We start from the raw sequence: 7736 nt of genomic DNA on the forward strand, positions 1-7736 counted from the left end.
TTATTACCCATGTAATTTAATTGCTCGTTATCCATGTTGTGGCCATAAGGTTGGTATTCCGAATGGTTTCTTCCACCTCCACTTGCTTCGCACTGCATTACTAGGTGAACCTGTGAAGAACTAAGAAAACCATCAATTTTCTTATTCAAGAGTTCTACCTGATTAGAGAGCATGGTGACCAAATCGATGTTATAAACGCCGACTGTTTTCATTGGCTTTGTCCTCATGACTTGCCACTGATAGTTATTCAGTGACATCTCCTCTACAAACTCATAGACATCTTCTGGTGTTTTATTGTTGATGGTTCCGCCAGCAGCTGCGTCAACCATTTGTCGAGTCGAAGGATTCAGACCATTGTGGAATGCTTGTACTTAGAGCCAAAGCGGTAACCCATGGTGAGGGCACCTTCTCAAAAGATCCTTGTATCTCTCCCATGCATCGTAAAGTGTTTCTAAATCCATCTACACAAAAGAAGAGATATCGTTACGTAATTTAGCCGTTTTACCCGACGAAAATATTTTAGTAAAAATTTTTCGGTCATTTATTCCCAAGTAGTAATTGACCCTCATGGTAACGAGTTCAACCACTGTTTAGCTTTGTTCCTCAATGAAAAAGGAAATAACCGAAGACAAATGACATCATCAGAGACACCATTAATTTTAAATGTATCGCATAGTTCTAAAAAGTTGGCTAAATGAGCGTTGGGATCCTCATCCTGCAAACCATCAAACTGAACAAATTGCTGTATCATTTGAATAGTGTTAGGTTTTAATTCAAAAGTATTTGCAGCTACAACAGGTCTAACTATGCTCGATTCAGTTCCTATTAAAGAAGGTTTAGCATAATCATACATAGTGCGTGGAGTAAGATGTTGATTAACCGCAATTGCAGGAGGTAGCTGATTGCCTTGGTTTTCAGCCATCTCTTCAGTTAGGGGTTAAGTATCGTCTTCTTGCTCATTCTTCGTGTATCTTAAGCTTTGCCTTATTTCTCTTTCATTTTTGTGAACTGTACGATCGATTTCTTCGTCAAAAAGTAATGGTCCTGACGGGTTTCTTCTAGTCATAAACTATAAAAACCTGCCAAGAGAAGGAAAAAGTAAATTAATAAAAATAATAATAATTAAATTAAATTAAATTGCAAGAAAAATAAATGGCTAAAGTAATAAAAAATAAGTGTTCCTAATATCTTAGTTCCCCGGCAACGGCGCCAAAAACTTGATCGCGTTATTTCGTGATAGGTTTTAAATATTTATAATTACTCGTTCTTGAACTAACTATTATCATGATGTAGGCAAGTGTACCTATCGAACAGTAGTATAGTTTTAGCAAGACCGGATTGTTGAACCCAAAGGAACTAAAAGTACTAGTAATGACTGTCTTTTTATTATCTAGCCTAAGAATAAAGAGGTTTTTGTTTTAACTAACTAATTATCTAAACTAAGAACTCACAGAGAATAGAATTGGGGAATTGCTTTTGGGAAAATTGATTGAATTAAGAAAATACCTAAGGAAAAATCCACCTAGACTGTACTTGTTATTCTGGCTCTAAATCGGATGATTTATTTATTTAACTTGTTCTGTAGAGATCCCTAAGTTATGTTATTATCCCTATTCAAGACTAATAACATCTAATCCCTAGATTGAATAACCGAGACTTTTCTCTAATTAACACTCTAGGGTTGCATTAACTCGATCTATGCATCCCCTTATTAGGTTTCACCCCAATCTGGGAAAATCTTGTCACCCTATGTCTAGGCGCGCAATCAACTCTACTTCATTATGATAAATGTACTCTTAGACAGGGTTTATTCCTCCTCTGAATAAGAGCTTATCTTGAATTAGTATCTTGAGATATCAAAATAAGAATTGAGAACACATAATTAAGAACAAGTTAAATATTTATCATACAATTCAGAAAATAATAACAAGATTCGTCTTAGGTTTCATTCCCCTTAGGTATTTAGGGGATTTAGTTCATAACTAAATAAGAAAACATCTCAGAACAATAAAGAATACAAAACATAAAGAAAACCCAAAACTCCTGAAGGGGAATTGAGGAGAGATCTTCAGTCTTGATGATGAATCCGGCTTCTGATATGGAACAATCGACTTTGTTCGAGTAATTCCTTCCTCCCTCTCTATGCCTCTTCCCCATTCCTCCTTTAAGGTGTATTTTATAGGCTTTGGAATGCCTAAGAACCCTCGAAATTAGCCTTTTCCGAATTGGACTCAACTTGGGCTCGGCAGGGACACACCCGTGTGAGTCGTGCTTCGATTCTGCCAAATTGACATGGCCGTGTGGTCTGCCCGTCTGAGGAGGTCCAGGCCGTGTTGATTTTGTACTTTGGCCCATTTTCTCAGTTTTTGGCCTGTTTCTCATTCCTTTCGCTCTCTTATGCTCTCCTAAGTATAAAACATGCAATTAAAGCATTAGGAGCATCGAATTCACTAATTCTAATGGAAATCATCCATAAAATGCATTAAACATGGGGTAAAAATATGTATAAATTATGGTTTATCAAAATGCTTAAGTGTGGGCATATTTGATAAACCGTAATTTATACATATTTTTACACCATGCTTAACACATTTTATTGATGATTTTTCCTTAGAATTGGAGAATTTGATGCTCCTAATGGCTTAATTTCAAGTTTTATACTTAGGAGAACATAGGAGAGCGAAAGGAACGAGAAACGGGCCAAAAATGAAGAAAATGGGCCAAAGTACGAAATCAACATGGCCTGGACTTCCTCATACGGGTAGACCACACGGCCATGTCAATTTGGCATAATAGAAGCACAACTCACACGGGCGTGTCCCTGCCAAGCCCAAGTTGAGTCCAATTCAGAAAAGGCTAATTTTGAGGGTTCTTAGGCATTCCAAAGCCTATAAAATACACCCTAAAGGAGGAAGGGGGAAGAGGCACAGAGAGGGAGGAAGGAATTACTCGAAGAAAGCTGATTGTTCAATCTCGTGCTTGGATTCATCATCAAGACCAAAATCTCCCTCAATTTCCCTTCAGAGTTTTGGGTTTTCTTTATGTTTTGTATTCATATTCTTCCGAGATGTTTTCCTTTTTAGTTATGAACTAAATCCCCTAAATACCTAAGGGGAATGAAACCTAAGATGAATCTTGTTATTATTTTCTGAATTGTATGATAAATATTAAACTTGCTCTAAATTATGTGTTCTTAATTCTTGTTTTGATATCCCAAGATACTGATTCAAGATAAGCTCTTATTCAGAGGAGGAATAGACCTGTCTAAGAGTACATTTTTCATAATTAAGTGGATTTGATTGTGCGCCTAGATATAGGGTGACAAGATTTTGCCAGATTAGGGTGAAACCTAATAAGGAGATTCATAGATCGAGTTAATACAACCCTAGAGTGTTAATTAGAGAAAAGTCTCAATTATTCAATCTAGGGATTAAACGTTATCAGTCTTGAATAGGGATAATAACATAACTTAGGGATCTCTACGAAAGAAGTTAAATGAATAAATCATCCGATTCGGAGCCAGAATAACAAGTAAAGTCTAGGTGGATTTTTCCTTAGGTATTGTCTTAATTCAATCATTTTCCAAAAGTAATCCCCCAAATCTACTTTCTGTGAATTCTTAGTTTAGATAATTAGTTAGTTAAAACAAAACCCCCCTATTTTTAGGCTAGATAATAAAAAGACAGTCATTACTAGTACTTTTAGTTCCTTTGGGTTTGACAATTCGGTTTTGTTAAAACCATACTACTGTTCGATAGGTACACTTGCCTACATCGTGATAATAGTTAGTATCAAGAACAATTCATTATAAATATTTAAAACCTGTCACACGAAAATCGTGATCACAACCCAGTTACAAAATCCATTGTTATTCGGTCCCATTTCCATTCTGGAATACTAATAGGCTGAAGCAACCCTGTCGAAACTTGATGTTCTGCCTTTACTCGTTGACAAGTCAAACATTTAGCTACATATTCAGTTATATCCTTTTTCATTCCCAGCCACCAATAAAATTCTCATAAATTATGATACATTTTTATGCCTACAGGATGTAAGGAAAACTGACCATTGTAAGCTTCTTGAAGAATTAATTCCTTTATCTCAGAAGTAGTTGGAATACGGAGCCGATTCTGAAATCTCAAACAATCATTTTCGTAAATACTAAACTTCCCTGCTTTATCATTTTATACCATCTCTCTTTTCTTCATTAATTTGTCATCTTTCAACTGTGCTAATCTAATCTGATCAAACATTACTGGTTTCACTCTTAATTCAACCAAGAGTCCTCTGTCATCAGTAATATTGAGTTGTGCAAACATCGCTCTCAGTTCTATTGCAACTTTTCTACTCAATGCATCAATTACAACATTAGCTTTACCTGGGTGATATTCTATAACACAATGATAATCTTTCAAAAGCTCTATCCATTATCTTTGTCTCAGGTTCAGTTCCTTTTGAGAAAGCAGGTATTTCAGACTTTTATGATTAGTATAAATATAGCACTTTTCACCGTATAGGTAATGTCTCCAAATTTTCAAGGAAAATATCACAACTGCTAATTCTAGATCATGTGTTGGATAATTGTGTTCATGCGGTTTCAATTGTCGTGAAGCATAAGCAATTACTTTTCTATTTTGCACCAGCACACACCCGAGACCATTTAAAGAAGCATCACCGTACACAACAAAATCTTTTCCCAACTCTGGTAAAGTCAATACCAGTGCCTCTGTCAATATTTGCTTCAACATTTCAAAACTTTTCTGACTGTAACACCCCTTACCCGTATCCGAGGCCGGGCTAAGGTACGAGGCGTTACCAGACAAACATACAAACATTAAACTAAAATACGAGCCATAAAATTTTATTCATATTTCAAAGCGTTCATTCTCTTACACATAGTCCCTTATTTGAGTCTACTTTTGCCCAAAACATACTTTAGAAAGGGTTTGGGACTAAACCGAGAACTTACGAAAATCTTGGAAATTTCATGCTTTAAGGCTCCACACGCCCGTGTCCCAAAGTCGTGTTCCATACACTACCGAGACACATGGTCGTGTCTCTGCTGTGGAATATACCTAGGCTATTTTCCAAGCTTTGGTCAACATTGATCTCTTACACACTTATACAAAATCAAAAGCATATAACATGGTATTCATTTAATGATTAAACATCCTCAATTAAACCACAAACATAGCATTTGTATGTCATCATACATGTGTCTCTCATACTCATTTTACCTTGTTTATTATAGTACCACTTATACATTTATACCAAGATTATCATCTTACCAAATATCTTTAGCTTAATCATCAAGCATTCATATTTAAAGCTAGATCATATCTTTATAAAATACCACGATTGAGATCATGCTAATAATATGTTTTCCTGAAACATTTCAATTCAATTCCATACCCAACAAGCATTACATTGAGACTAGTCATATATATATATATATATATATATATATACATGTCATGATACATAACATTCTCTTTTGTTTTCTTATAAACACATATCATTTATTTCATTATATCAATATCTCATATACCATAGTTTCCATGTATTCCACATATATTTATTTTCCTCCTCCTCCTCTCCATTCCACATCCTTAATGTATATAGTATTCTTGTAAGTACGATTTCACAATTTACTAATAAATGTTCACATCAAACTGTCCACACGAGTCATAGTCACTTAATTATTTATAATTCGAGCTACAGAGCTCCAAATTAAGATCCGTAAATTTCCCCTGAAAATAGACTCACATATATTTCCACCATAAAATTTTCATAATTTTTGGTTTAGCCAATTAGTATAGTTTATTCATTAAAATTTCTCTGTTTCACTTTCCGACGATTCGACCTCTCTTCACTAAAAAATAATTATCTCACAAGATGAACTGGGATAATGTTCTTGTTGATTTATCTTGAAAATAGACTCATTATGGATTTTAAAATATAATTTTAGCCTCTAATTATTTTTCTCCAAATTTTGTGATTTTCCAAAGTCGAACAGGGGATCACGTAATCATTCGAATCAGGCTCACAAAAACATAAATATCTCAAAATATAGAACTCTTTTGCTTTCTCTTTTATATGAAAATAGACTCATTAATATTTAATTTGATATCTCATTCAGTCTCGATTCAATTTATACTATTTTTGGTGATTTTTCAAAATCACGTCCATCTGCTCTTGTCCAAAACAGTTTTATTGCTAATTCATTCTTTCACACTTTCTTTGTATTAACCTCATTTTAACATACATATCACAAATCATTTTCACCACATTTCATACATCACAAGTATAGGCCCATGATCACAAGGTCACCATAAAATCATCCTCATGTATAACTTACTTGTTTATAACCTTACCACATCCTGGACACTTAATGAACACATCATTCACATAACCAAGTTCCTACACTTATTCATCACAAAACTCACAAAGCAATACATAGAGAGTCTCCCATTAAACACTTTGGATCAATCCTCGATACTTGGTGGTTTCAGCACATAGCTCCACCCATCATATAGTTCGGCTCTCTTGTACACATGGTGAACACTTAGTACCACCCATGTGACCTAGCCAGTTTATCTCATAGCTCTCTTGTCTACATGGTGTCCTTCACTTGGAACTACGCATGTGACCTAGCTACATATATCCCGTAGCTCTCTTGTCTACATAGTGTACACACAGTATCACCCATGCGACCTAGCTACATCATAATGTCTTGTAGCTCTCTTGTACACATGATGTGCACTCAGCACTATACATGTGACCTAGCTACATACCATCTGTATCATCCAATCTTTCCGAAGGTTCAACCGGGATTTCTCTCTCTTTTCCAACAATCCATAGAGGCAACAATTGTAGTTGGAATTCATCTCGTAGTCCTCTTAGAAATCTCTTACATCTGTCTGCTTCATTCGGTACAAATTCAGTTGCATATCTACTCAGTCTCAGAAATTCCCGTTCATAATCCACTATGGACATATCTCTCTGTTTCAGCATCAAAAACTCCTGTTTACGGTCTTCCATATATGTCTCTCCCAAATACTTCCTTTGAAATTCGCGTTGAAAGAATTCCCAGTTTACCTATTTTTCCGGTATATTCTGAATCACTGATTCCCACCATATGTAAGCCTCTTCTTGTAACAGAGAAATAACATATACAAAACTTTCCTGTAGTGTGCATTCTAATTGCTTCAAAATTCTCTTGGTAGTCTCTAACCAATTTTTAACTGTTGTTGAATCAGCTCCCTTTGATCCTAGAAATTCTGTAGCTTCATACTTTCGCAGTTCCTTAATAGGGGCTCGTTAGGTAGCAGGGGTAGAAGTAGTAACAGGCATACTTCCTACCGCTTTTTGAAGAGCTTCAGCAATCATTCTAAATATTTCTGTATTATCCCTTCCAGTATTCGGTGGTTGGTTACCTACCGAGTTTACACTTGGGGTTGCGGATTCAGATTCTTTTACATCATGTAATTCATTTCTACTGTACATTTCTTGATTAGTACCCTCGATACTTTCGTCAAACATCTTTTACTCACTATAAAACAGAATTAATTTATCAATATATATATCAGCATTCAATCCCGACTCAATTTAACATAAAAATGGCATGTACCTCATGACTCCTTTTTAATACTTGACTTAATCCTAGAATCGGCTAAACCTGGTTAGCTCTGATACCACTAAATGTAACACTCTTAACTCGTATCCGTCACCAAAAT

General features: G+C 35.4%; 1 non-coding gene across 1 annotated transcript; it reads left to right on the plus strand.

Annotated features, from left to right (window-relative positions):
• Nucleotides 1–387: 387 nt before the first annotated feature.
• LOC128285010 (small nucleolar RNA R71) lies at nt 388–494 on the plus strand. Its single transcript, XR_008275426.1, has one exon. It is a non-coding gene; the product is annotated as a small nucleolar RNA R71 (small nucleolar RNA).
• The last annotated feature ends 7242 nt before the right edge of the window (nt 495–7736 follow it).

The sequence above is a fragment of the Gossypium arboreum genome, chromosome 11 (genome assembly GCF_025698485.1).
Source record: "Gossypium arboreum isolate Shixiya-1 chromosome 11, ASM2569848v2, whole genome shotgun sequence".
Classification (NCBI taxonomy): Eukaryota; Viridiplantae; Streptophyta; class Magnoliopsida; order Malvales; family Malvaceae; genus Gossypium; species Gossypium arboreum.